The sequence below is a fragment of the Anser cygnoides genome, chromosome 3, assembly GCF_040182565.1.
Source record: "Anser cygnoides isolate HZ-2024a breed goose chromosome 3, Taihu_goose_T2T_genome, whole genome shotgun sequence".
Lineage (NCBI taxonomy): Eukaryota > Metazoa > Chordata > Aves > Anseriformes > Anatidae > Anser > Anser cygnoides.
Genome location: NC_089875.1, coordinates 116,050,996 through 116,069,653, shown reverse-complemented (window position 1 = coordinate 116,069,653; position 18,658 = coordinate 116,050,996). Strand labels below are relative to the sequence as shown.

The 18,658-nt window shown below is 40.6% G+C and overlaps 1 long non-coding RNA gene across 2 annotated transcripts in view; it reads right to left on the bottom strand.

Moving 5' to 3' along the window:
• Positions 1–1,379: 1,379 nt before the first annotated feature.
• The window catches only part of LOC125182987 (uncharacterized), a 96,904-nt gene continuing 79,625 nt past the window's right edge, over positions 1,380–18,658 (bottom strand). For both annotated transcript variants that reach the window (XR_007163931.2, XR_007163934.2), the window contains 3 exons: positions 15,699–15,830; positions 5,050–5,165; positions 1,380–2,810 (listed from right to left, as the gene is read on the bottom strand). This is a non-coding gene — a long non-coding RNA (uncharacterized lncRNA). The remainder of the gene's footprint in view (positions 2,811–5,049; positions 5,166–15,698; positions 15,831–18,658) is intronic.

Below are 18,658 nucleotides of genomic sequence, written 5' to 3'. Positions count from 1 at the left end.
AGTGTACAAACACGTAATTAGAAACAGTCCCTGCATCTACTAATTTTGTAGTCTAAACAACAAGAGGAAGGTGAAGGTGTCATCTCACTGACACATTTCTATCCCATACTCAGAACTCCATATCCTCCTGTATCACATTGACTTTTCTCTTGCTTCCAGCATTTAGAAGAGAACAGATGTGGCTGGGCAGCAGGAGGCCAAGTCAGGAGCATTTTTCCTACTCAAGAACCATAATAGTCTTTGGCTCTTTCGGGCTGTTTTTAGCAGTTGGGACAGCAGGTGTCTCTGAATGGTTCAGCACACCTTCTGCCATTTTTATACGCTGTGTTCAACCATAATGTCACAAACCTGCAAATGAATTGCTGAATTTGTTCCCATACTGTTCTTTATTCCTAGCTATGCAAGGGAATATAAAGGCAAAAATGCGTATATAAGGGAGAGAGAATGCAAATGAAGGGAATTCCCATTTTTTGTTATTCCCATTTTTTGTTACTTGGGTGCTTTTTGGTATGGCAGAAGATGACAAAGAATTATCAGATATTTCAGTTTTCAACTTTCTGTAAAAAAGCAAAGCAGCGCTTGCTGTTGAAAATCATGCTGGGAAGGACAACTTCATAACTGCTGAGAGGGTTTTCTCAGAAATCCACAGCACAAAGGATATGTCCATGCCACCAAAAGCTGTGTGACCACATGATGTGGAGGCACGTTAGTTTTGAAGCAGCCTTATCAAGAAAAGACAGTGATATAGCTGCTGCTACATGTGCACATAAACATCAAGGACACTCCGCAAGCTGGATCAATACATGTCAAAGTTTGTACCACCACAGAAATACCTGAACTACCTAGAGTAAGGTTCTCTTGTGTATATGCCACACAAAGACAGAAAATCCCCTTAGTGACAGCTTTGAAAAATTGCTTCTCATCTACTTTAATTACTACAGACTTGTTGTCCTAGTCCGTTGAGAAGGAGAGCACCCTAAAACAAGTGGGTTGCCAAAAAGAAATGGAATCTTTCTGTGGGGTGCCACTGGATACTGAGAGTGCCCAGGTGACTGCTTAGACCAGAGATGAATCCTACCCCACAGTGACTATGTTGTCATACAAACACATCTATAGGATCTGAATCACTCACCTTTCCTTATTCCTTCCAAATTGCCCATGTGTATTTTCATTAATGCAATATTCAGCCTTCTCTCTGTGAGAGGAGATCTTGTGAGAAGACAGATAAAAGGGTTTTGTTACACATATTTATGAGTAATCCTATGTATGTCTTTGTGATGAGAATTCGTTTAAAGGGTGAGCATTCAGAATATTGGTATGCATTTAGGGGGGAAAAAAAAAGAAGAATTTCCATTGAGAATAATTTCTTTTATTTAGCTGAAATACAAACCCTATTAAAAGCTTTTGATAAGAAAATCTGAAGGTTAATGTTGTAGTATATAACAGGTTTCCCTAATCACTTTTAAATAGGTGCTGCTATTCATTTCCAATTATTTCTTCACTTCATTTCCTATGAAGAAAAAGGTAAATCAGTGCACTCATTTTATCTTTTCTAAATATTATTTACTCAATTTTATTAATCATTATTATTCAGCAGAGATACCTTAAAGGAACTTAGATTAAGCTCCATTATGCAAAGCATTGTATATTCAAATAGCAAGAGACAATGTTCACCTCAAAGTAGTTACAATATGTGTAGATAACGGGCTTGTTAATGTTCTTATTTTACAGATGAGGAACTTATACAGAAGACTACACCAAATCCCCAAGGACACAGAGGATGGCCAGAGCCAAACTGATTTAGGATATCTCTACTGAGCTGAGGGACTGAGCTCTTGATCCCCACAGCTCCATGGCCTGTCTGCTAATGTGCTATGCCCACCAATATGGTTTTATTTCATCACTCATGATTTATTTTGTTTGGACAACTCCCACTTGAGAAAGGAGTAAATGCTTGAAGCGTTTCAGATACATACAGCTGGTGGTGTGAAGGCTTCTCATCAATCACAGTGGAAATCAAAAGAGTTCTTCTTCCAGCTGTAACCCACCCTTACCTGTCTGTCTTTACCCTGGAACCACCCAGGAACTCCCAGCCCATGGGTCACTGTACCCCAGGCAGGAGTGGTGATGGAAAGCTGAGAGGTGCCTGCCAGCTGCAGGGGATGACGTGAACAGTACAAGCTCCTCCTAGGGTAAAATCAAACAAGTGGGCACACCACCTTCAGTGGCTCATTAATGTCACCTGTTTGACTTTCCTGAATTGGTTGACAGAGATGTTGTTTGTGCTTTGTCTGTTTGTTTTTCTGTTTGTTTTTATTATCAAAAAAAAAAAAAAAGCCACCAATCTCCTAGCCTCTAAAGGTGGTGGATAATTAATTAATTAATGCCTAACCCTCTGAACTGAAGTTCAGGTGGTCTCCACTTCCATGTAGCACCAAGTTTCATGCTCTATCATATAGCCCATGTCCTGTCTATTGCCTCTGTCTTTATGATCAAAAGGCTCTCATATAGATACAAGGTATTGACAGTATCTGAAGATAGCACTAAGTAGCACTGACAGTAATACCCTTCAAGCCAGAAATGTAAACAGAGAAACTTTCTCTGTCAATATATCTGTCCTTTATGAGATTTCTATAAACTGCTTCACATGCTTCTGCACTAAACAGATTTTGGGGAAATGCTCATAAGGAGGCTGGGTCTCCTGTTTTTGTCTGTAGATGAGTTTGTGTTCCGTAGAAAATATGTCTGCTTTTTTATCTTCTGTAACACTGTGCCAGCTGAGAACTTGTCCCTTGGGCTTTTGACTAAACCTGTCAAAGAAACACAAACATTTATGTTATTTTTTTCTGCTGCAAAACACCAAAAAGAGAAAACTCATATATTTTTTCCCTTATTAAGTCTACCCAAGTTTGTGAGTTGTAGGTCATGAGAGCACGGTATTTTCCCCATAGGCTTACAGTACTGGAAGAACAATTGTATATTCCCTACTTTTACCTTATCCAAAGCATCTTATAGATTTAAAACCAGTTGCAAGAGAGTTTTTGTTAAAAATTGAGTCCCACAGATTGCTGAAGAATACATTTCTGCTCTTTCTCAACCCTGAAATGCTCTTCCCTGCCCTTGTGGGGAAATAGTCATTTTAAGAACAGAAAAACTTTCTTACTAATCTCAAAGTTATAACATACAGTGCAACCCATCTCAATAGCGCCAGAGATCAGAAAATACCAAGAACCTTACAAAAAAGTGTATTTATCCAGTAAAATATATCACACTTCATAAGGTCCTGGGAAGCTGTTGCTTAAAACACCCATCATTAACGAAAGAAGTTCCTTCAGCTCCGATCTACATAAGCTTGCCCCCGTTCTATATGACATGCTGTTTTAGTTATGACTAATACCTAAATACCATGGCAGTTTGAGTTGTGATTGCCACACTGGCATCATTGATGGCATCATCACTGCCATTGCCACAGCTACCACACACACCAGGGTCCGCAGAAGAAAAAGCACAGTGACTGTGCTGTCCTGATGAAATGAATCTGGTGCAATGCAACAGCACAGGACTTTACTTTTCATGACTCTGACTGTACAAACCAGAGAAAGATTAATTTATTACCATGCAGCAAATAACCTCAATGCAAAAAAAATGCTAAAACAATAAGGAGCAGGGATACAACATAGATACAATGAGAATTGATGAAATTGTATCTCACACAACTCAGAATGTCACCTCAGAAGGATTTAATCAGTCTGCCTTTTTTTTTTTTTGGCTAAAACTATGATGGCTGCATGTAAAATAGGAAAAACATTCTTTCTTTTAATGCTAAGGAAAAAGACAAAGTGAGGGAAATGTGCAAAAGTTACAAGAGAAATGAAAATATCTGCTTGGCCAAACAAACCCTTCCTCATCAGTTTAGCACTCAGTTTCTCTTCACCTTCTGCAGTGCTTTATTCAGTTCTCATCTACTGCCAATTTGACAGAACATCTACCATTTCTACACCTAATCTGCAGTCAAAACGTTCTCCCCATGCAGGAATTATTCTCTGTATCTAAACAACATTCAAGAAGGATGTGAAAATGACCTTGGTTCCTGCATGACCTAAGAAAACAGAAACTGCTATTCTGCATCAAGATAAGGCACACCTTATCCCAAATGCCATCTCTGACAACAGTCAGAGCCAGGGACTGAAAAGGACATGAGTACAGAATCCCTCAGACTGAGATGAGCCACTTTCCCCTTCAAATAAGGCTTCTGAGCTACTGATTGCTAGATGTTAATAATCCTGCAGCATGATGTTTGACATCATTTTCTAGATCTTTAATGCAATTTGAGAAGTATTGAAGTATTGAGAATATATTCTTGTTATCTACATAACATCAGTTCATTTTTTAATGTGTTGCATTTTTGGTCTTAGTTGTACGCTATACGGAAACACTATATTTTCTTGATTATGAATTCCCTCCCTACTGCCTTTCAATTGTAATTAAATCTAGTCTAGATGAACCTTTTCCTTGAATGATTTTATACCACCTTCCAACTCAGAATATGAAGCAGTTCTCAGTGTGCAAAGTAGTCCATGTCTTCAACTCTCTTTCTGTAACCAGATGGTTCTGGGTGATGATTTTTATATTGTGGGGGGTTTTTTGTTATACACCAGGAAAAAGAGCAGCTTCCAAGGAAAGTACTTGATGTCCACTTTGCATCCTTGTGAATGCATTTGTACAGCTCTTCTGGATGACCTGGGTACCCATAATACCCAGCCTGCTAACATATGGGAAGGATCTGCTCATTACAAATGATAGATATCTAAGCTCCCTCGTCAAATCCAGTTGTTCAACTAGGACATCAAGCAGCCCTTGGACAGTACCTTTTCAAATTAAACTTAGATTCTGATGGTTTCACAGGTCATTAATATCTCCCTAATCCACCTGTAGCTGAAAGCAATTTGACACTGTGGGAGGTGTAAAAACAGATTTATCTCCTCAGGCATCTCATTTCTACTGACTGTTATGGGAGATTAGACACCTAACACACATGTACATACTTACTTTAAAGAGACCTAAATGTAAGCATGCAAATCCGGATGCTTGTCTTTAGAAGGCCACCTTCAGGGTTCAAGCTATAGGTGATCTTGACTTGAAACGGTTAACATCACGCTTGGATTCTGCAAAACATCCAGGATGTCACCAGTTACTTTCATTTCATCACAAAACAAAACCAAAATGAAACCAACCACCACCAACAACAACAACAACAAAAACACTTAAAAATGCTGTGAGGAAAGGTGGAAAGAGACGGAAAGATGATGATTACCTATGAAGATAGTGAACTAATGTTTCTGATAACTTGAAGAAAACATGAAAGTGATGAGGCATTAAAAGGAAGCATTTCATCCCAGAGATTTGAGATCAAGCAGCCTACTTCCACTATCCTATTGAAGAACAGAAGTTATTAGATCTAAATCATCTCATCCAATGATAATTTATTTCAGATACCTACCTGGGATATATGGAGTAATTTGCAGACGTCATGATATCTGATGTCAATGATATCTGTTCATCTCCAAAGACTGTAATGAGAACTGGGGGTTTAGTTCACATTTTGGTGACCAAATTCAGATGTCCTACATTAATAGGAATCCCAGCTAAATTAGGCTTGTAAAAACTTTTTTTATTATTTTTTTTTTAATTTTTATTTTTGAATTTAAGTGTAAAACCCTTAAATTAAGGTAAATTACTAACTTCTAAGCAACTAAGCAACTAACTTCTAAACTAACTTCTAAGTTTAACAAAAGCAAGTGCTGGGTCCTGCACCTGGGACGGGGCAACCCTGACTATACATACAGACTGGGCGACGAGACGCTGGAGAGCAGCCCCGCAGAGAGGGATCTGGGGGTTGTGGTTGACAGCAAGTTGAATATGAGCCAGCAGTGTGCCCTGGCAGCCAGGAGGGCCAACCGTATCCTGGGATGCATCAAGCACGGCATTGCTAGTCGGTCGAGGGAAGTGATTGTCCCACTCTACTCTGCGCTGGTGCGGCCTCACCTCGAGTACTGTGTGCAGTTCTGGGCACCACAGTACAAAAAGGACATTAAACTGTTGGAGAGTGTCCAGAGGAGGGAGACGAAGATGGTGAAGGGCCTAGAGGGGAAGACATATGAGGAGTGGCTGAGGTCACCTGGCCTGTTCAGCCTGGAGAAGAGGAGGCTGAGAGGGGACCTCATCACGGTCTACAGCTTCCTCGCGAGGGGGAGTGGAGAGGCAGGTGACCTATTCTCTGTTATCACCAGTGACAGGACCCATGGGAACAGTGTCAAGCTGAGGCAGGGGAAGTTTAGGCTGGACATCAGGAAGAGGTTCTTCACCGAGAGGGTGGTTGCACACTGGAACAGGCTCCCCAGTGAAGTAGTCACTGCACCAAGCCTGTCTGAATTTAAGAAGCAATTGGACTGTGCACTTAGTCACATGGTCTAAACTTTTGGGTAGACCTGTGTGGTGCCAGGAGTTGGACTTGATGATCCTTATGGGTCCCTTCCAATGTGGGATATTCTATGATTCTAACTCATTTTTTAACTTTTTTCACGTTGATTTTTTCCCCAAGTGTACTTGCAAACTAAAGAGCTCTGAAAACAGCCTCAGAGATACAAGAACATTAAATGTTGCAGCATGAACATTATTTAATGTTGAAATATTAATCAGCTGAAGGATCTCTGACTTTCAGAAACAAAACTATAACTAGGTCACTTTCTGCTCTGCAGCAATCTTCTTGCAATTGCAGAGTACTTGATTTTCTTAACAGAACACTATTTCAAATAATTTCTGTAATTCAGTATTTTCTAAAGATTTTTAGAAAAAAACCTTAGTTGTCATCTTTCTAGAGCATTTATGTATATCACATTCCTTGTTTCTATTTTAAAATTTCCTGTCACTTAGGAGTTCCTCCTTTCTGCTCTCACTTTGGGTATTTAGTAGCTATTTTGATCTTCTTTCTGGCTGCCATTTGTAACACTTCCCACCATGGTACAATTTGCAATGTTAATCAGAGTTGAATTCTGAGAAGAAATAACCTGAAAAAATCTTGATCTCATATATATTCTTGAGACTGTGTCTGAGATCACTTCTGGTTGTGATCCAGATACTGCTACCTCTTGTAATTTTCCTGAATGGTATTGTCAAATGTCCAGCACCTCCACCCTTAGTTCCATCATCTGTTTGCTCTGATGGCCATTGTGACCTGTTTGCTAATGTTAATCACACCATCAACTTTCCATAGCATCCTGAGTTTTAGATTGCAATGTATGGAACACTTTACGCAAAAAAAAGATGGATAATATCCACCACATGCATTTCACCCACCCACCCTGTAATATAAAAAGAGGCCACTGTTTTTGTCAGACATGATTAATGTCTCAAACTCATGGTGCTTATTGCTCAGCAAGTTCATTTCCCCAAAAATACTTATTCTTACAATTCCCCGTTACTCATTCTAGCCTACTGGAGTCAAGTTAAGTGGTCACTGATTTCCCAGGTGGTCTTAAACATCCACTGTGCTATTTCCACTCAAATACTTTCTCACTTATTTTCCAAGAGTATTTTTCTCCAACTTGTTCATTTCACTACATATGGCGCTTTCCAGAACTAGGGCACAAAATCATTCCCTTTGCCTCAAAGAGCTTAAAATTCAGAGGCTTCCTCTGGTGAGTCAATGGAAGTGTTCTGTAGCCACATCTCTATCAGAATGCTATGGTAAATTATAGAAAGCAAGCCATTGATTCAAATAAAAACCATTAGAACTGAAGCCATTTGCAAATGAAAAGTGTTCCCAGTTTTAGATACCAATAGAGTTTGAAGAAGAGATTGAAAGAGCACATAAGATAGCAGATGCATCTGCTGGTGGTAGGTGAAAGGATTGGTTTCAGCTGGCGTTCAGACTAAAATATAGCCTTTATGCCAGAAAGATGGGGATTATAGGAGGGAGGCAGAGACTGAAGGAGGGAGGGAGAAAAAGCTACATAATCATTAGCTGAAGAAAAATGATGCACCAAATGCCTGAAAAACAAATTAGCTAAGATGAAATACACTTCACAAGAGGCAGAAAATTTAAAGCTGCAAATGACAGGCATAGAAATGCAGCAAAGAAGCTGGAGGGGGAAGAGGCAAATGGGCAAACTAGTGAAAGGGTTTGTTACCCTTGAACTAGAATGGAGAAGATTAGAAACCAAGGATGAGGCAGGAAAAATGAAAAGCTTTTAGCATTAGTTCAAAGGGAAACGTGGAACTCAAAATTGTCAGAGCAAACATTGTGTATAAACTGTAATGGACCTAAGAAGGACTTGGCATTCTGCATTACAATCTCCTCTTTTTCTCCCCCTCCAGCTCTGTTCCCCTGACCCAAACAACATATATTATGGTCAGGATCCACAAGTCTGTCTGCAGCCAACTTCACAAGTAGTAGCTTGCCTTAGCAACCTTACTCAGGTCAGCTGTCCATGGGGTGGCTCCATGGCTGGAAGGCTACAGCACACTCCCACCTAGTAGTCACTGCTGACCTGCAAGACACAGCTGCTGGGGACACACGACACCAGGGTGTCACACCCTGGAAGACAAGCTACCACCACTCCTGGCGAACACAAAAGAGCATCAACACAAAGCTTGGGTTTACGTGGGACTCTATCTTGTGGGTATCAATCAGTAAAATAATGATGAAGCTAAGGGATTGCATTATCGTACCCCTGTCCAGATCTCCAGACAGTGTACAACAACAATTTCTGTTCTTTTTGTTTCTACACGTCAACATGGGGTCCTTTTTTGCTGAATAAAATGCTGTGCCTCTTCCCTTTTCAGATTTATTCTTCCAGACAAATAAAGACTACAAGTAAACAACAGGAAAACAGAGTCAAGTATGCTGCTGAATAGCAAAGAGCAGCTTTGCCAGTTCTAATTACACTTTGTCTATAAACTTGCTTCCCTTTATTGCTGGATTGTGCTATTCTTTGTTAAGGAACTGCAGTGATTTGAGAGTTAGTGAGCCATTAGCACATTGTGAAGAGGAAGCTTTTTGTTTCCCAGGGCTTTGCAAACAGGTAAGCAGAGACAGCAATATATCTTTGCCTAAGGAGCAGGGTAAGAGGTACAGTTACAAAGAAATATCAGCAGGCAGCAGATAACTGTCGTGTTTGTATAGGAGCCCACAGTGACTTACTGTACACCTTACAAGTAGGATGCCTTTTTACCACCCCACAGTAATGCCTGAACAGTGCATTGCCCTTCTCTTTAAAGATGAATTTGATGAACAAAAACATAATTATCTCTAGACTCCATGGTCTGAAAGTCGCCAAATGTAGCAGAGTCAGAGGAACTATGTTGACCCAGGAACTATGTGGTCCCATACCTTTCAATCAATCTCCTTTCTTCACAGTGTTCATACTTTACAACTCTGTGCTGTTGCTTTGCAGGAAGGATACATTCTTGCTCTGGAGATAACAATGTTTCTTAGCAAGATCGATTCAACAGCCAGCTATGATCATCAAGGCTGATTTTTGTAGCCCATTGCACCTGACTTGCAGACCCCAGTGCAGCTGTAGTCCCTAAACCTGTGTTACTCACATCCCTCCTGGAGAAAAAAATTAACCACGTTAGCAGAGACTCTGTTCTTCATAAAAAAATGAAATTTTTACCTTGTCAGTCCTGTGCAAGGAGAAATTAATCTGATTTAATGAAGTGATGAAGTGTACTGATCTGCCAGGGATGTAACTGTAAAACCTGATGGAGTCCCATATGGCGCACCCTTTCCCATGGAAATAGCCATTATTTCTGATTTTTGATCACCTTTTGAAGCCAGGCAAAGGAAAGAGTTTGCTGCTTTGAATCAGTGGAGAAATACGAACGAGAAATTGTATGTTAGTGCACCAAAGGCAAGAAGAGAAGCCTTCATTTTGACCTTTTCAAAATGAAGGTCTGAATCTGCCACTGTCACCAAGAAAAAACAAGTCTTTGCTGGGCTCACATCAGAGTTGTTATCTGGAGTTTGAAGGGTCTCAAACTATTTTTTTCAAGCTTAATTCTAGCACCATAAAGACAAATAGGAAATATAAACGTTTTAAGAGGAGCTAAACTGTAAAACACACATTTTTTTTAAAAGAAACTGATAATGTCTCAACGTTCATTCTGGGTGCCAGTCTATCGGAGATAGTGGGAGATAGCAATATAGTCCTTTATGCTTTACAAGCAAGAATTGGATTGTGCAATAAGATAGATGTCTTCAGATGGAGGAAACTCAGGTTTAATTCCCTGTTCCAACAAAGACCTAAGGACCTGCAGTCCCTGCTCTCAGACCATACACTGAGGACAGTTGGACTTCCACAGCTTCCTACCTGCCTGTGTTAGTGAGGACAGCTAAAGTCTTTTTCAAAACAACAGAAATTGTTAAAAAACATTCAGAAATCTTCATTCCTTTTGAAGAGATTTCAGTTTTGGTTAGTGATCAATACTATGCTAGCACTCTAAATTCAGGAACCAATTCACCATTGCGGTGGATTATACATAATTTCTGCATTGTTTCTGCAATGAATTGAGAGATAACTGGAAGAAAGAAGAGGTATGATTATCCAGTTTGTTGATACACTATCTTAGTTTGTTCTGTTCTTTTTTTTTTTCTTATCTTTTTTGTTGTTGTTTTTATGTGAAAACTAGGAATTTTGTATTAATGACAAAGAGCCTTCATGTGGCTTCTTTTCCAGTGGATCCATCTGAATACCCTAACATCACTTCATTAAGCAAAAGGAAAGATATGATTCGTTCTGCAGAAGTGCCCTCCAAACAAAGGAGCCCGTGATAGCTCACTGAGCAGGCAAATTGATATTGTTGTATTTGCAGATCAGCAAAGGGAAGCACAGTTTCCCCATGTGAGCTCAGCTGTGGACGTCCATAAAGGCCAGGACAGTGTCCTGCCTTTCGGGAGTTTCCTGGAGAGAACTAAAAACACATTAACCTTTTACTGCCATGGAGACTTGCCTTTGCTGAAACTCTTCCTCTTCTTATCAGGTCGCTTAGTTGTCCTGAGCTCAACATGAGACAAAATTCTCCTGCTCAGTGGACACTACTTAAGGGCAGCGGAATAATTTCTAATAAATGCATAAGCTCTTCTGCACAGAAAAAGTTCCTTAGGGACAATGCAAGAATTGCATTGCAATGAATCTCCAAACCTAAATACAATGCTGCACACACAGTCCTCATAGAGGAAAGACAAGAGAAAGAGTGGTACATATTAGCCATATAATTCATACGCAGCTAGAGGATATTTGATACACGATCCCTGCATTCTCAGGTGTAGACACACTACATTAATATGTAAAGAGAAAAGCACTGTCAGCACAGCATACATGAAGAGTTCAGGACGCCATGCAATAGCAGAGCTCCTCCTCGCTTACCTCAAGAAGGCAGAGAGAGAGAAAGCAGAAATAACAACTGCAGACAACATTTTTAGCTATTTTTTCAGCCATATCTATAAACAACTAACCTATTTCAACACAGCTCTGGTTACAAAAAAAAAAGAAATGAACAAACAAACAAAACAAATGATATATTTGATCAAATATTTTGGATTGAAAAAAAGAATAAATTGTTTGTGCACGTGTTTCCTTCTATAGAGCTACCCTAATTCTAGAAGTGTTTAAGCAATCTACTTTCTCCAAAGTTGGAACATTTTATTTGTCTCTTCTGGTTCTACTTCGCCTCTGAAAGAAGCCCCAGTCTACCAAGAAGCAAGATGCTGCACAGCTCTGGTGCTCCTGGCTGCAGGTCTTGTTAGAGATCACAACTCTTTGCAGGGCAAGCAGGGACTGCAATCTGCCATGCAGTAGGAAGGAGCATGCTGCTTGATTCAGGCAAGTCACAAGATCAGCCACACAGTACTGTGGGTCCCCCTTTCCTGAAGCGCTGTATTTGAAAGTGTAAGGTATAAAGCCTCAAGTGTAGGCACAATCAAGAATAGTACATGGACATAGCTCACCAGAATTCATTTTTAGGAGGCTGCTTTTTATACTGTCTGTAACTCCTCTCCTCCCAGCTCTTCTCTCTCTGCTATGCAGACTTTTGCATCCTTCAAGAATCAAGAGCATGCTACCATATGCTAGCAATGCTTTGCATTTCTGTAGCACTTGATATCAGAGCATTCAAGGATTTCAAAATACTTCAAAGGCTGAAAGACACTTATAGGAGCTTGACAAATGCAGGGAAGTAGAAGCTCAAAACAACCAATTGACTAAGGCCAAGGGAGAAACACAGCAGGGCAGCTATTCCTGTGCTTTTAGAGCATCATGAAGCAGTACATGCAGCAGATATATACTGTTCTTTCAGTTACCAGCCCAGCTGACATCAAAGCAGAACTGAAGTTAGCAAATGCTTGAATACATTTCCTGTGTGAGTGGGTTCTCCATGACCCCCTATACCTCTTTGGTCACACGAGAACCTCCTGAGCAGGAGAAAGCATCAAATCAGTACAGCTGTAGCAGATCTTAAGTATGTTTTTGCATTATTGCTGGATTCCATAATATTAATGCAGTGCTAGCCAAAGATACCTGAATGTGCTGTTTAGCTTTCAGTCAGGAGAAGTTTCCAGTTCAAGCATTTTTTGCATTTTTACCAAGGTGAAAAAAATGAGTGCATTAACACATACCAGCAAGGTGATCAAACAAGGGGAAATTTTACCGGCTGCAGACTTTAGCTACAATTCAGGCACTATTATGAAAGAAGCAGCACATTCAGCTAAAGGTCTTCTTGATTTCAGACTTTCACAGGGTCAGGGGTGTCTTCTCTGTTAACAGCCCAGGAAGAGTACATCTCACTTGTAATGGAGATGCCGTTTTACCTCATTATTGCTACTTGACTATGTTTTCTTTGAAAAGTAGTAGAAAAGTGAGCTATAAGTAAGTGCTAGGCATGGTGTTTTACATTTTAGATGTGTAGACATAAAATAGACTCTTTGGTTTATAACATGTTCCTTAAACTTAGACAGGAAGGGAGGGACACATTTCAGGCAAAGTACAGCTTGAAGAAAAAATATTCTTAGCTTAAATGTTCATTGCAACATTAACATTTCTCTACTACTGTTTCTAATAGTGGTCTCATTAATTTAGATCTGTAGGATGTTATTGCAAGGCATCCTTTTCTAACAATTGACTCAGAGATGGGTTGATTCTGTATTTGTAATAAACCATATACTCTGCAAAAAGAGTTTTTTATTTGCATTTTTACATCCTACTTCTGTTTCTTTATTGTCGTCGCTAGTGATGTTCTTTTATCTTATGTACATTCTCTCCACTGAAACTTAATAAGCATCTGGTGTTTCTTCAAAACAAATTTATCTTTAATACTTAATATTGGTATCCTGCATTTCACCTTCAAATAAAACACATTGGGTCCTTAAAAATAGAAAAACACTGCTGCTTATACTGTCCCCTTCCCCCTGCTCCTCTCAGTTTGGTTTGCCCATCATAATAACATCCTGCCCTGTGGTATACATGCCCTTAAAATAGTCCTAGTTATTTTTAATTTTCTTCTCTGCTGTTATTTCTTGTGTAATTGCCTTGCTGTGACACCCTCACTCACCTTCTCCCTTTGAATCACAGATTCTGTTTGAGATGGAGGACGCTGAAAATAGCCATAGTCCTAGGAATCACATCAATTGTACACGGACAATAGCAGCACATCAAGAGTACATCACAGGCAAAGACTCCCAAGCATGATCATACCGTGTCAAAGCAAACTGCTCCTTCGTTTAGTGGTGTTTCTATCAAGACTTTTTGGATAAGCATCAGAAAAGGGGACAAGAAAGCAAGGGACTATAGAATAGTCCTTCGCCTGGTATAGACTTGCAGTTTCTAGCAAGCTGCAGTTTAGGGACTGTCAGTGCTAAATGCTATTGCTAAACACATTTATTGTCCATTTTGCAGGCATTTTTTTCCACAATAATTCTTCTAATTATTTTTCAACCTATGTATATCTTTAGTCTACACAGAGTCTTACAGTTACTTTTTGAAGCACTGAAGAAACTTCACTAGATGAACCAAGTTAAGAGAAGAACACTTTCATTTCTGTACACACTTAGATGGAGAAGGCATTTCTATCAGTAAGGGGACCTTGGTGGCATCAAATGTTTCAACAGAAGTTTTCTTTACAGCACTGGTGAGGCCATACGTGAGCTCCACAGTACGAGAGACATGGACATATTGGAGAAGGTCCAACAAAGGTCCAAGAAGATGTTGAAAGGACTGGAGCTCTTCTGTGAAGAAAGGCCTTGAGAGCTGGGGCTTCTGGGCCTGGAGCAGAGGAGGCTCCGGGGGAGCTCCCCCATGGCCGTCAGGACCCGCAGGGAGGTGCGGAGAGGCCGGAGCCGGGCTCTGCTCGGCGGTGCCCAGGGCCGGGCCCAGAGGCCCCGGGCCCAGCCCGGAGCCCCGGCGGCTCCCCCTGCCCCTCAGGCAGCACCGCTGGGCCGGGCGGGTGCCGGAGCCCTGGCACAGGCTGCCCCGAGAGGGGCCGGGGGCTGCTCCTTGGAGAGCTCCCTGAGCCCGGGGCCGTGGGGCTGGGCACCCTGCTGGGGCAGGGGGGGACAGGGGCACCCAGGGGTGCACCCAGCCTCAACCATTCTGTGACTATGAAGTTAGAAAATTCAGCCTAAGAACACACTGCTTTTTTCTTTTTGTTTTGAACTGCAAGCTCAATTAAGCAGCGAAAGAAATTACTGAGGAGTGTGCTAGAATCTCAGACACTACAAAGTCTTTTATAGTGGTTTGAATGGCTTTCTGAGAGAGATGCACTACCTCATCCATATCCTCCTCCACCACAGATATCACTTGGATTTCTGAGCGGTGTTCAGCAGCAGATCACTTCAGAGATCCAGCCAGGCCTTCTTTAATGTCAGATTTCAGGCCTCGTACAAGACCTATTGGCATTTCTTCCTAAGAAGGCACACCATCAAGAACTACTTTGTCTTTTTCTTAAAAACTGCCCTCAGTTCCTGCCTATACATATGAATTTTAAACCTTCACCACAGAGGAAGCAGACACATCCTTGGCAGGAGAGACAGACAAAGGTGAAGGCTCATCCCTTCACTGCAGACAACCATGGTTCAGAGAGCAGCAGCTACACCTCACAGTGAGGGCTTCAGCGGTTCTGATTCAAGAGAAAAACAGACAAATGGGGCAGGGGTGGACATGGGGCTGGGAACACAGATGTGGGGAAAGGGGAGAGAAGGAAGAGGCTGAGGAGCACCAGGGATGTCAGGGAGATCCAACTCCATAGGGATTGCATTTACTGAGTGTGTTGCAAATTCATGGCACAGAGGTGCCCCTGTCCTGCTTTGGCCTCCTGGACAGCTCCCTCTCTGCTGACAGGGCTCTTTGATCTGAAACCCAAAGGTCTGTTTTCCTTCAGATCATGAGAGACCTTAAATGCACATTTTCAATGCCCAAACCATTTGGACCCAGGTAAGCTAGTCTGCTGAGGTTTCACATCATCAAGCACCCTGCCACAGCAAAAAAAGCCTTTCTTGCCATCCAGCAAAATCCAGTCTTGCCATCCAGTCAAATTCCTGAAATGAAAGTGAAAATTAGCTCAAGACAGGTTTTGTTATGAAACTCCCTGGAGTTTAGAAGTTTTGGTTTAGGTTGGTTTGTTGTTTACTTGTTTGTTTTTCTTACCTGCTTCAGATCAGGTGATCAGAACTAGATGAATGACTTTTCCCTTTGCAGCTCCCCAGGGCTGCTGAGCACCGCTGCACCAGCAGAATTGCAGGGAGTGAAACAAAGGCTGTCTTTCTGCGTCTCCTCAAACTGCAAGCAAGGATAGCCAGAACAGTTATTTCTGTCTTTTCAATGCATAAAACGAAGTAGGTAATATTTGGCCTTAAATAGCTTGTACTTTAAAAAAAAAAAAAAAAAAAAAAGAGTTATGTACATCTAGAACAGCCTCAGAAGCGAACTCTTGCTTAATACTTCTGGATATGAGGTAAATTAATGGTTTAAGTATAAAATCCACAATTTACTTATAACATCTTAAAATTCTTTCTTCAAGTACGGAAATGGCTCGATTCTTGGAAATTTAGTAAATACATAGGAATTTCTACTCAAATCAGTAAGAAGTGAAGAACATTCAGCTTTACTTAAAAAATCAGATTGTGTACATGCTGTTATAGGGAGTAAAGAACACCATTTGCAGCATCCCTGCATGGGGTAGACGTTTGAGTGAATATTATTCAGACCACACCAAAAGGAGACACAAGAAAAATCCAGGACAGCAAGGGAGATATTTATTATGTGGAAGTATTTATTATTGTTTAATGCAAGTCTTTCAGTACTCCTCTGGAAGATCAGCCCACACCTGACAAATCCTGAGTAAACTAAACATTTTGCCTTGATATTCCTTGAGAGCTAATACAACCAAATTGGTTACAGGTGAAAAAGCCATGGGATATTGTTCAGACCCATCAGACTGCTCTTCAGTATGATGTAGTTCTACTCAAGAACTCTGAAAGGGTTGTTAGGCATTGGAATGGGCTGCCTAGGGAGGTGGTTGAGTCACCATCCCTGGAGGTCTTTAAAAGACGTTTAGATGTAGCCCTTAGTGATATGGTTTAGTGGAGGACTTGTTAGTGTTAGGGCAGAGGTTGGACTAGATGATCTTGGAGGTCTCTTCCAACCTAGACGATTCTGTGATTCTGTGATTCTGTGATTCATACGCAGCTTAATTATCCAGGATCTGTGTTGTGTTGCAGAGTTCAAGTAAGAGAACAGTTAGCTGTATGGCAGGAACAACCAAAGTTTTACAGCATTTTAAAACCTAGCTTTATGGGAATCAAAGGTAATTTTTTCTGAATTTGTAAAGCTACCCTTTTCAAAGGACAGCATTTTCACACTCCTGTTATTTCTAGGCTATCTTAAGTTTTTCTTTGAAGTCATCTAAGGAAAACTAGTATATGCTTCAGAAAAATGCCCAGTTGAATTCTAGCAGAGGTCAGACATGGTAGGCATACATCTTTTTTGTACTTTTTACTTTTACCTTCACAGAACAGTAAAAAAGTCACTGTAAAGTCTGGTTTAGTTAAAAAAAAAAAAAAAAAAAAAAACCAACTTTATAGACCATTGTTTTGAGAAAACAGCCAAGGTGGTGCACAGAGAATCAGTCTTTGCCAGCTTTTCATTCAGATTTTCAATTAGATTGAAGTTTTAACCACTGACATAAGAGGAATACAGGCCTAGAGCAATCAAGTTAACATTTTTAAGACCTGTGTTGTTAGTCTGCTGCGGTTATGAGGCAAAACTTGTTGGTGTTTTGGTAACTAACGCCAATGCATTTTATGCTGGAATGGAAAGGAGCAGCAGAGAGCACCTTCCCATTTACTGTGGTTCACCTGGGGAGCAGTAACTAATTAAGATGCAACAACACAACTGCTTGCAGTTACATGCCTCTGCCCTAACCCGAAATTTCAGGCTGGATGGATCCAATCTGCTGTGCATTAGCATAGAATCTTTCAGTGCAGATATTTCTGCAGCAGAAGGCTCAGTCTCCAGCACCTAGCATAATTCAATTTGTTGAGCTCCCACGGGGATAACCAGGACAGAGTGCAGCTCTGCCAATCCTGAGATCTATTGAATTAGATCTGTAGGAGGTGCTGACCTGAAAGCTTGTGAAACTGTGTAGGTTAATCATGTAAACAACCTACTTCCTTATATATGAACTGATTTCATGTATTTAGGTATCTTCCAAGCTGGTTCAGGACTTACCAGAAGTGCCATCATCCTAAATTCATGGAAATACATATCAGCACACTTACAGCAATGTCATTTCTCTTGCTAGAAAGAACAACAACTTTAAATCAGAAGGGTGCATGTCTGCTGTGTGAGAAAACATGGTTGTATATGTGCATTGTTAGGCTTTCCCATGGGAGTAGCAAGAACAATATATGGAAAGTTATCAGAAATAATTTCTATATTCATATTTTTAAGCAACAGAATTACTGATATAATCCCTATTGTGACCTGGAAAATTCAGAATTGTGTTTAGTCCTTTGCAAAATAAATAAATATATAAATGCATCTTCAGAGAATTTGTGATTCTTAATGGTCAGAGCAATGTGTTCTGCAGCCCTAGTAACTGCTGTTAATTGGGAAGTGACAGAGCCAATGCAATAACACCAGGATTGGTAATAAACCTGGTCAATGGGAGGGCTGTGGGTCTGGTGATATAATCAGATCCGTTCACACTGTAGTTAAGAGATGTCAATTCATGTGTGTTCGTAACATGCTTCAGTGCATCCCTACCTACACTGTTAGAACTGATTGCAACATACCTATAAATTTCATGTTGGTTTCTGAAGGCAAAAATATTTCTTGAAGGAGGGAATTCAGCAGACATCAAAAAAGACACTGCAATTTTTACTGTAAGGCTATCTTGAATCATTCCTGGGTGACACTGAGCATTTTGGAAAGGTTTTCCAGGTCTTAAGTTTATCAGTGTTTGTTGGAGATAGGTGGAGATTATTCCATGTCTGACTGCTGGAAAGAGTGAGGTTGTTTGGCATCACTCTGCAGGATTTAATGTTGCCTATGGACAGCAACTGGAAACCAATCCAAATAATCCTCAGATCTGACTCAGTGCAGCA